The following is a 12,377-nucleotide window of genomic DNA, read 5'->3' as shown; positions in this document are numbered from 1 at the left end:
CTCTGGTAGCATAGTGCCTAAGGCACTTGACTGCTAACCAGAAGGCTGGTGGTTCAAACCCACCAGCCACTCCTCGGAAGGAAGATGGGGCAATCTACTTTTGTAGTGAAGGAGGAGTCTCTATGAGTCAGGTCTGACTTGATGGCACATAACAACAACAACAACAACCCATGTCAGTGTGTAAGCCCCAACTAGCCCTAAATTAATCCCTCTCCTTCCCTCCCCATCCCGGTAACCTACTAGGTGAGTTCCCTTTCCCAAGCAAACCATTCTCTGTCTTTTTACAGTAATGGGCTCATACAGTACTTGTCCATTTGCAATTGACTTATTTCACTCAGCATAATGTCCTCCAGGTTCATCCACTTTGTGAGATGATTCGTGCATTGCGAGATGATTTGCATATCCCTCATTGTTCTTTAATGTGGCATAGTATTCCATAGTGTGGATATACCGTAATTTGGTTATCCATTCATCCATTGATGGGCATTTAGGTTGTTTCCATCTCTTTGCTATGGTGAATTGTGCTGCAGGGAACATAGGTGTGCATATGTCTGTTTGTGTACTATCTCTCACCTCTGTAGGATATATTCCTAGTAATGGAATTGTTGGGTCAAATGGTACTTCTACTCTCAGTTTTTTAAGGAAACACCATATCATTTGCCATAATGGTTGTACCATTTTAAAATCCCACCAGCAGTGCACAAGAGTTCCAATGTCTCCACAACCCCACGAGCGTTTGTTACTATCTGATCTGCTGAAATTTGCCATTATTGCTGGGGTGAGATGATATCTCATTGTTATTTTGATTTGCATCTCTCTAATGATTAATGATAGTGAGCAATTTCTCATGTGTTTGTTGGCTGCTTGTATATCTTTGGTAAAGTGTCTGTTCAAGTCTTTTGCCCATTTGTGAATTGGGTTATTTGTCTTTGTGGTGTTGAAGTGTTGAAGTTTTCTGTAGATTTTGGAGATAAGTCCTTTGTCAGATACGTCATAGGCAAATATTTTCTCCCAATCTGTAGGTTCTCTTTTTATCCTTTTGACAAAATCTTTTGATGCGCACAAGAATTTAATTTTTAAAAGGTCCCAGTCATCTAGCTTCTCTTCTATCTCCTGCACATTCTGGGTTATGCTTGACAGTCTATTTATGCCATAAATTAGGGCTCCTAGATTTGCCCCTATTTTATCTTTGATGAATTTTATAGTTTGGGGTTTTACATTTAAGTCTTTGATCCATCTTGAGTTTTTGTGTGTGTGTATGGTGAGGTATGGATCTTGTTTCATTTTTCTATAGGTGGATATCCAGTTTTGCCAGCACCATTTGTTAAAGAGGCTATCTCTTCCCCATTTAATGGGCTTTGGGCCTTTGTCAAAGATCAGTTGTCCATAGATGGATGGGTCTATGTCTGTGCTTTGGATTCTGTTCCATTGGTCTATCTGTCTATCATTGTACCAATACCATGTTGTTTTGACTACCGTGGCTATATAGTAGTTCTTAAGATCTGGGAGTGTGAGGCCTCCCACTTTGTTTTTCTTCTTGAGAAGTGCTCTGCTTATTCAAGGTCTCTTTCCTTTCCATATGAAATTAGTAATTAGTTTTTCCATGTCCTTAAAAAATTTTGTTGAAATCTGGATCGAAATTGAATTAAATGTATAGATTGCTTTAAGCAGTATTGATATATTCACAACGTTTAGTCTACCAATCCATGAACAAGGCAGGTTCTTCCATTTATGTAGTACCCTTGTTGTCTCTTGTAGCAGTGTTTTATAGCTTTCTCTGTATAGGTCTTTTGTGTCTCTGGTTAGGTTTATTTCTAGATATTTTATCTTTTTCATAGCTATAGTGAATGGTATGGTTTTCCTTATTTCTTTATCAGAGGAGTCCTTGCTGGTGTACAGAAATCCAACTGATTTTTGTATGTTGATCTTGTATCCTGCCACTTTGCTGAACCTCTCTATTAGTTCCAGTAGTCTTTTTATTGAGTTTCTTGGATTTTCTATGTATAGGACCATAACATCTGCAAATAGAGATTGTTTTAATTCCTCTTTGCCAATATGTATGCCTTTTATTTCTCTTGCCTTATTGCCATGGCCAGGACTTCCAATACAATGTTAAATAGAAGTGGTGATAGAGGGCAACCCTGTCTGGTTCCCGTTCGTAAGGGGAATGCCTTGAGTCTTTCTCCATTAATAACGATGTTGGCCTTTGGCTTTGCATATATACCCTTTATTATGTTGAGGAATTTCCCTTCTATCCCTATTTTGTTGAGAGTTTTAAACAGGAATGGATGTTGGATTTTATTAAATGCCTTTTCTGCATCAATTGATATAATCATACGGTCCTTTTCCTTTGTTTTATTTATGTGGTGGATTACATTGATTGATTTTCTGATGTTGAACCACCCTTGCAAACCTGGTATGAATCCCACTTGGTCTGGATATATTAATGTTTTGATATGTTGTTGGATTCTGTTGGCCAGGATTTTGTTAAAGATTTTTGCATCAATGTTCATGAGTGATATTGTTCTGCAGTTTTCCTTTCTAGTGTTGTCTTTCCCTGGTTTTGGTATTAGTGTTATGCTTGCTTCATAAAATGAGTTTGGGAGTACTCCATCTTTTGTTCTGGAATAGCTTGAGTAGCATAGGTGTCAACTCTTCTCTGAATATTTGATAGAATTCTCCAGTGAAGCCATCAGGGCCAGCGCTTTTCTTTGTGGGAAGTTTTTTTTATGATCTGTTCAATTTCTTCCTTTGTTATGGGTCTGTGCAAGTTTTCTATTTCTGCGTGGGATAATTTAGGTAGGTCTAGTGATTCTAGAAACTTGTCCATCTCTTCTAGATTCTCAAATCTATTGGTGTACAGTTTTTCCTAATATTCTATCAGTATCTTTTTTATTGCAGTTGGTTCTGTTGTGATGACACCATTTTTGTTTACAGTTCTTGTGATTTGGGTCTTCTCCTTCTTTTCTTTTGTTAGGTCTGCCAATGGTTTATCAATTTTATTAATCTTCTCGAAGAACCAGCTCTTTGTTTTGTTGATTTTCTCTATGGATTTTTTGTTTTCTGTTTCATTTATTTCTGCTCTGACCTATATTATTTCCTTGCTTCTAGATACCGTAGGATTCTTCTGCTGTTCTATTTATAGTTGTTGGAGTTGACAAGTTAGAGTGTTGATTTTGTTTCTTTCCTCTTTTTTGATGTATGCATTTATTGCTATAAACTGTCCTCTGAGTACTGCTTTTGTTGTGTCCCATAGGTTTTGGTAGGATGTGTCTTCATTTTCATTAGTTTCTAGGAATTTTTTATATCAGTTTTTATCTGTTCTGTAACCCAATAGTTTTTAAACAGAGACTTGTTCAGCTTCCATATGTTTGATGCTTTTTCCTTGCTCTCCTATTATTAATTTCTAGTTTTATAGCATTGTGGTTAGAGAAGATGTTTTGCAGTATTTCAATGCTTTTGAATTTATTGAGGCTTGTTTTGTGTCCTAGCATATGGTCTATTCTGGAGAAGGATCCATGTGCACTGGAAAAGAATGTGAAGTGTGTTTTTGTTGGGTAAAGTGCTCTATATATGTCTATGAGTTCCAGCTGGTTGATTGTACTGATGAGCTCTTCTGTATCTTTTTTGAGTTTTTTTTCCTGTTGACCTGTCTCTCCTTGAAAGTGGTGTGCTAAAGTCTCCTATTACTAATGTAGAGTTGTCTATCATCCCTATTAATTCAGTTAATATTTGCTTCACATATTTTGGAGAATTTTCATTGGATGCATAAATATTTATTATTGTAAAATCTTCTTTGTCGATTTACCCTTTCAGCATCATATAATGTCTGTTCTTGTCTCCTAAGATGTTTTTCACCTTAATGTCTATTTTATCAGAAATCATAATTGCTACCCCTGCCCTTTTTTGGTTTCCATTGTCTTGGTATATTCTTTTCCATCCTTTCACTCTTAATTTGTTTTTATCTTTGTGTCTAAGGTGTGTCTCTTGTAGGCAGCATATCAATGGATCTTCTTTTCTTATCCAGTCTGCCATTCTCTTTCTCTTGATAGGTGCATTTAGTCCATTCACATTGAGTGTAATTAGTGATAGGGATGAGTTGATTGGTGTCATTCTATTGTGGTTTTTTGTCATGTCATTGGTAATTCCTTGGTCTGTGTAAATTTCTGTGCTGAGTTCAGTTTGTTGGCTAATACTTGCTCCCTTTTCTTCTTTATAGTTGGTTTTGTGCTTATTAAGCCCATATGTTTTCCTTCCCTCTGGATTTGCTTAGAAGAATTGTTACTCTTCTCTGTGATCACCTTGGAGTATATTCTTGTCTCTAATTTTTAGAACAGTGCGTGCTGCAAAGACATTGTTGTGTTTTCCTCTTCATCTGAGGGTCTTTACCTAGAAGTATTAGGAGCTCTGGTGGCATAGTGCCTAAGGCATTTGACTGCTAACCAGAAGGCTGGCAGTTCAAAACCACCAGCCACTCCTCAGAAGGAAGGTAGGGCAATTTACTTTCATGGTGATATTGCCTCAGAAACCCAAGGAGGGGTCACTGTGGGTTGGGTCTGCCTCGACAGCACATAACAACAGCAACACCACCTAGAAGTATTATTCCCTCTGATAGGTTAGTTGCTGTTGTTATGTGCTGTTTGAGTTCCTTGGTTTTTAAGTAGGATGTTTTATGGTCTTATTATGAGTACCAATTTCTTATTTGGTTTTAGAGTTGATGTCACATATCCTGGTTTTGCTGATCTCTGTTGTGGGTTCTCTATTGGTAGGACTTCCTTAAGCATTTCTTGTAGAGTTGTTCTGGTTTTCACAAAGTCTCTTAATTTCTGTTTATCTGAGAATAACTTGATTTTGCCCTCATATTTTATGGATAATTTGGCTGGATATAGGATTCTTGATTGGAAGTTCTTTTGCTTCAGAGTTTTGTATATGCTGTTCCATTGTCTTCTTGCCTGCATGGTTTCTGCTGAGTAATTGGAGCTCAGCCTGTTAGATTATTATAAGTAATATTTCTTTTTTTCCCAGGCAGCTCTCAAAATTTTTTCTTTGTCTTTGGTTTTGGAAAGTTTGATTATAATATGCCTCGGTGTTTTTCTTTTGGGAGCTATCTTGTGTGGGGTTCTATGAGCTTCTTGGACAAATATCTTTTCTTTCTTCATAATATGGGGGAAGTTTTCTGTTAGCAGGTCTTCCACAATTTTCTCAGTGGTCTTTTTCACCTCTTCTTGTTCTGGAATTCCAATGAGTCTTATATTGTTTCTTCTCATGTCATCACATATAATTCTTAGGCTCTCTTCATTTCTGTTAAATCTTTGTTCTGATTTTTCTTCATACAGGCTAGTGTCCAGGGATTTGTCTTCTAGTTGGAATATGTATTCTTCAGCCAGTTCTACTCTTTTGAGCTTCTACTGTGTTCTGTAGTTCTGTCATTTTGGTGCTCACGGTTTGTGTATCAATAGACATCTTCTGCATTTCTAACTGCTGTTTTTGTGTGAGTTCTGATTGTGCATTAATCTTAATATTCTGTTTCTCAATGATTTTCCTAAGTTCCTTCAGGGAACTGTCTGTGTTCTTCTTGTTTCTGTTTGGGGTTTCCTTAGGCTCTTGTAAAGCTCTATAAACATATCTTCTAAATTCCTTCTCAGATAATTCTATTGCCTCCTCTTCCTCCATGTTTAATTGAAACCTTTGTTTGTGGTTTTGCTTCTAATGTCTTGTCCATTTTTTTGTTTGATTTGAGGTTGCCTGTTGTTTCCTAGACATTTTTAGGTTGTCTTTAACTGCTGGTTACATGTTGACTTGTTTTGTCTTGGTTTTATGGTTTAATATTTTGAAAAGGTGAAGCTGGTGTATTTTATAATTGATTCAGGTATGCTGGGTCACTCTGCAGTTTTCTTTGTGATGGTGGGATCACTGTGTGGAATGTGGATATGTGTTTCTTTGTCGTAAAGAGGGTTTAGAGTTCGAACTGGGAGGTTTTACGGTAATTGGCTTAATATGGTTTCTTCTATTGAATGAGTGAAGTTATTGGCAGAGAAGGTGGGAGCAGAAGGAAAGCTTGTTGTTGCTAGGGGTCAGTTTCTAAGGCTTAGAGCGAGCTGCTACTGATGATGTAGTACTGTTATTTACAAGCCCAAGGCTCAATTTCAGGAAAGATTCCTGTTGTTAGGGTGTCGCCACTTTCCGCCAGGCTCAGACACATTCAAAGACCCCACTTCCAAGGCCCCTTGGTGCCAAAAAGATGATCCAAGGCAAATTCCCAAGTCCACACTTGGCTGCGGATTCTTCTCTCTCCACCCCATCTGCCTGCAGCACCAGCCCAATCTGCCCAGACCCCGAACAGCTCAGGATTTTGTCTGTAATACTGCCCACCTGCGGCACCAAAGATCTGTGAAATTTCAGCTGCATTGGAGTTGGGAGAGTGCCTGCTAGTAATCTGTGATCCTGATATCAGTGACAAAGACAAGCACAGACCTCTCAATGCCTCCCAAACTGACCCAAGCCCACTCAGTGACCCGCTGAGGGGGGAGTGAGCTCACCCTCCTGGAGCAGTAGTGAGCACTCCGCTTGGGTTTCAGTGGTGCTGTGTGTGCCTGTTTGCACCTAGATGACCCAAGTTACTGATCAAATCAGGTGCTGAAGGTAGATCCTTGGGGTGTTTGCTGCTATGTTGGTGTGGTCACTGGTATGCTGATATAGGGTGTCTTCTTCCTTGGCCCACGGAGATCTCAGGTGGCCTACCATGTCTACCAGTCAGTGATGGCCCCAGGGAAGTTTCCAATGGCCTATCTTGGCTGTCCGGCTGCCCTCTGCTGAGTAGGTCTTCCTTAAATTCTTTGCCTGTGCCTTTCCTCTAATTCTGCTCTCTTCTGTATTTGTTGTACTCTGATTCAGTGAGCTGTTCAGAGCACCAAAATCCCTAATTCAAACTGCTGTACCTAGTTTTTCAAGCACTAAGATGCTACAGGGAAATAGCGTGGTGATTACTGATGAGACTCCATTTTGAATCCTCAAATAATTCTTAACACCTGGCTTGAAGAGTTATATTTTCCTAGCATTAATATAGTAGTGAAAGACAGTTTTGTTTAATTTATTTGTGGTTATATTTGTACAAAAGTCTTTAAAATATTGAACAGCTCCCCCAAACCCCAGAGTAAGTTTGCAGAGTGCTTGAGGCTGGTGACCTTGGTCTGCAGAGCCATTTTCCCTCATCACATTTGGAACCAGAAGTGATTTGGAATTTAGGCCTCACAACCTCCCTGTGCTTGCACAATGCTACTGGATGCCCTCCTGTCCAACATCTTCACATCTCTGTGTGCAGGCATTACACCACAATTGGCTACCATTGTCATCTTCCAAAGGCAAAATAATAAACAAACAAACCCTCTGCTATCAATTGAGACATGTATTACAGAGTAGAACTCCTTCTTTATGGTGTTTTTTTTTTTTTTTTTCCCCTTGGCTATAATCTTTACAGAGGCAGATTGACAGGCCTTTGTTTCATGACACTGTTGGTGCATTCAAACCATCAATTTTAGGTTAGTAATTAAGAACAAACCATTTGCACCACCCAGCAACCTCTTCTAAGTTGTAATCACTGGAATGCTTTTCAGACTTTTCTTCAACTCATGGTCCTGTGTCAATAAGACCATCTTAATTCTGAAAAAGAATTGAAAGAACAAACTCCATTTCATCATCTCTTTACTCTTCTCTTTATACCTCTTTTCTCATCTCAGTCCCCAAAAGCCCCCATCAATACCAGGGAGTCTATGGCAGTCTATGGTCTATTTGATATTCTTCTTCAACAACACAATTCAAATGCATCCATTCTTCTGCATTCTTCCTTATTCATTGTCCAGCTTGCACATGCTTATGAGGCAATTGAAAATACCATGGTTTAGGTCAGGCATACCTTAGTGTTCAATATGACATGTTTGTTCTTTAATGCTGTAAAGAATTCTTTTGCAGACATTTGCCCAATGCAATACATTGCATGATACAATGCAATATGTTATAATAGTATGATAAACAGTGCACATTTGTCCAGTATATGTTATTTCTCAGTGGGTCATAGAACCTGACAATAAGCAAGCTTGAAGCAATAACAAAAAAGCTATCCAAGCTGGATTCTGTGGTTTGAGTAAGAACAGAGAGGGAGAATAGACCAGGACAAGAAACATGAATTTCTACAGGATGCCTGTGTGCCTCACGCCTTGTCCAAACCCACAAAGAGCTTGACACTGACTTTCACTACTCTGATCCACATGTACATTGAGAAATGCTAGCTTCCACCTGCCAAACTTCTTACCTCAGAATAATGGCCCTTCATGAGTGGCCTGGAGTTGAAGAAATCACCACTATAGGACAAGTGTTTTCTGTGAACCCAGCCTCAAATGTAAACTTTAAAATTGACCTAGACATCATGTATAAACTGTACAGTGTAAATTCTGTGACGTTATAGCTTATAAGGTCCAAGCAAATGATTTTGCAAAAAACCTTTATGGATGTAATCTGTTACTGAATTCAGAGCAATAAGCATTTAGATCTATTTGCAACTCTTAGCTCACTATTCTTTATCTAATAATCTTTGGTTTGTTTTAAAGTTGAACTGTACATGCTCTCTATCATATACATATTCATATATAGATCACACAAAAACCTTATCTTCTATTTAACATTGGACTACTTAAAGATACATTTCATTGTCCACTTCAGGAAATGCTGTTAGACCTGTGGTAAGATGGTGGACTAGGCAGAAAGACTGCACAGACCCTCTTCCACAAAGAAAAGGGGAATCAATTAACACAGGCACAGACGATAATCCTGGACCCCTGAGCCTTGAAGGGAAAGGTATAGAAGTGGACTAAACCCCAACTAGCAGAATTTGCATGAAAAGACCAAAAAAGGAGGGATATGGAGCTGCAGTCTGGCAGTGATCCTGTGTGATCCTGACGGCACAGCACAAAAAGCTTGAGAGTGCTGAGTTTGGTAGGACCAAAGAATTAACCTAAAAATCAGCCCTGCTAGCCAGGGACTGCATGGAGGACTGCTCTGGTGGCTGGTGAATAAAAGGGGAAGCAGCAAAGAGGAAGGCAGGCTAAGCTGAGGACTTTTGCCTGTCTGGAGGGTGCAGCCATTTTGAATGTTTACAAGTGACTTGACCATTTTTGATATTTAAAGAGACAGTGCTCTCCCAGATTCCAGGCACTTAAGAACATATGCCTCTTGCCAGCAACCCCAAGGACACTCTGGACCTGGATGACTGAAAAGGTGCAACATTCCCCTTGTTATTCATATACTCCACACCCACTTAGTGAATGGAAGTGCGGCCATCCCCCACTCCAACCCACCTTCTGGGCCCACAGGAACTCCATCCCAGTCTGTGTGCTCTGACAGAGCCTGGGTGACCTGCCCTGCCCTTCCCCGATTTTTTTTTTCTTTTTCTTTTATTTTTCTCTTTCTTTTTTCTGGTTATTACTTTGCTTGTTTTTGTCTGTTTTAAAACTATTATTATTATTAATAATTCTGTCCTTTTTACTATTACTCTTTATTCTTCACCACCAGGTCCTAGTTTTCAGCTTTTTTTTTCTTTTCCCTGTTCCTGGTTGCAAATTTTTTATTTTTTTCTTTTCTTCTCATGGTTAACCCCATTCCTTGCTTTTCTTTTTTCATTTTCTTCTTCATTAGTCTCCTTTTCTACCTTTTTTCTCTTAATGCTCTATCCCCAGATATTGCAGGTTTTCTTGTTTTTTTCTTCTTCTTTTCCCTTTTTTCTTTTTTTGGTTACTGTTCCTGTGTGATTACATGGTGTATTTTTTTTTGTCCAGGAGCTTTTAGCTTTTTGATGGTTATTCAATTGTAATTTTTGTCTAACTGAGTAGGAGACTGTGACAGTCCCCATAAGATACAACTATACCCGCAATTTCTGCAAATTCACTTACTGAATGAGAGCCACCACCTCCTTTTCCACCAACAGGCCAATGATAAAAAAAAAAAAAAAAAAACCACCAAGAAGATCCTGAACTCACCCTTGGCTGCTCTTCACAAACAGTTAACAGAGATCTAAATACAACACCACCACAATGTCTCGGAGACAACATACCATCACAGTCCACACAAAGAAGCAAGATAAAGGGATAGAAACAAGGGAGAAGAATACAGACCCAGAACACATCCCTGAGGAAGAAGCAGCATTGGAACTCTCTGATAAGGAATTCAAAAGAATTATCTTTAGGGATCTTCAAAGGATTGAGAGACAGACCAAAGAAAACACAGAAAAAACCTTACAAAAATTTGTGGAAGAAAATACAAGAACAAAATGGCAAATTAAATGAAAAATTAGAAATTATTCTAAATCTACAGATAGAAATCCAAAAGATTAATACTAAATTGTCAGAAATAGATAACACATTGGAGGGGCAAAGGAGAAGAATTGATGCGATGGAAGACAGAATTAATGAGATGGAAGAAAAATACCTGAATATTTCTTTGGAAAAGGATCAATCAGAAAAAAAATCAAAACAAAATGAAGAAAGCCTAAGGTTCATGTGGGATACCATCAAAAGGAATAACTTACGTGTCATTGGAATTCCAGAACAGGAAGAAAAAAACAAAACCACTGAGAAAATTGTCCAAGATTTGCTGGAGGAGAACTTCCCTGAAATGATGAAAGATGAGAGTATATCCATCCAGGAAGTACAACGAACTCCAAACAGGATAGACCCCAAAAGAAAATCACCCAGACACATCATCATCAAACTCATCAAAACCAAAGACAAAGACAGAATCCTGAAAGCATTATGGAAAAAACAAACAGTTACCTACAAAGGACAGCCAGTAAGAATAAGCTCTGATTTCTCAGCAGAAACCACGCAAGCAAGAAGGCAATGGGATGGTATATATAAAACCCTGAAAGAGAAAAATTTTCAACCAAGAATTATATACCCAGCAAAATTGTCTCTCAAATATGATGGTGAAATTAGGAGATTTCCAGATAAGCAGAAACTAAGGGAATTTGTTAAAACCAGACCAACCTTACAAGAGATGCTAAAGGGAGTCCTTTGAACAGAGAACCAAAAATAGCAAATAACAACTGACCATTAATACACAAGATGATATAACCCAGAACCCACAGCTATGGACATACCCAAAGTAAAATGAGCTTACAAGATTGTAAACAGGGAACCATAGACATCAATTGGCAAGTGAGGACAAACACAAACAAAAAGAGGGAAAATGCTGTGTAGTTACAGAACTTCTAAATGGTGAGGAAGTTAAGAGAGTTGCAAGATAGACTGGACTGTTCTAAATTGATGGGGAAAATTATAAATCATAGGGTAAGCTCAAATAATATCACAATTTAAAAAAGGACAAGCACAAATATTCAGCAAATACTAAAACAACAGCAACAAAGGAAATGATAACATGATTCATAAACATAATAAGCTCAGCACAGAAAATAATATGGAACAAAGAAACCAGAGACACCATGGAAAAACACATAACAAAATGACAGCAACAAATTCATATCTGTCAATAATTACACTGAATGTTAATGGATTAAATGCACCACTCAAGAGACAGAAAGTTGCAGATTGGGTAAGAAAAAAAAAACCCATTGATATGCTGCCTACAAGAAGCACACTTTAGAGATAAAGACAAAAATAGACTAAAAATCAAAGGTTGGAAAAAGATATATCAAGCAAAAGGCAACTGTAAGAGAGCAGGAGTGGCACTATTAATTACTGATCAAATTGACTTTAAGACAAAACCACCATATGAGACAAGGAAGGAGATTATGTAATGATTAAAGGATCAATTGAACATGAAGATATAACTATAATAAATATATATGGACCCAATGAAAGAGCCCCAAAATACATAAATCAGACTTTAAAAGAGTTTCAAAAGCCAAATAGATGACTCCACAGTCATAGTGGGAGACTTTAATACACACTTTCATTGAGAGATAGAAGAATTGGAAAGAAACTCAACAAAGATGCAGAAGAGCTAAACAATACAATCCACCAACTGGGCCTTATAGACATGTACAGAGCACTTCACCCAACAGCAGCACAATATACATCCTTCTCCAGTGCACAGGGAACATTTTCCATGATAGACCATACGTTAGGCCATATAGCAAGGCTTAATAAATTTAAAAACATCGAAATACTGCAAAGCATCTTCTCAGATCATAATGCTATCAAATTAGAAATCATCAATAGGAAGATCAACAGAAAAAGAGGAAACAACATGGAAACTGAACAATACCCTCCTTGATAAAGACTGGGTAAGAGAGGAAATCAAAATTGAAATTCAAAAATTCCTTGAATCAAATGAGAATGAAAACACAACATACCAAAATCTTTGGGACA

The sequence above is a fragment of the Orycteropus afer genome, unplaced genomic scaffold, assembly GCF_000298275.1.
Source record: "Orycteropus afer afer isolate SDZICR_OR568_19922 unplaced genomic scaffold, OryAfe1.0 scaffold00181, whole genome shotgun sequence".
NCBI classification, from domain to species: Eukaryota; Metazoa; Chordata; class Mammalia; order Tubulidentata; family Orycteropodidae; genus Orycteropus; species Orycteropus afer.
Note: the sequence above shows the minus strand (reverse complement) of the source record.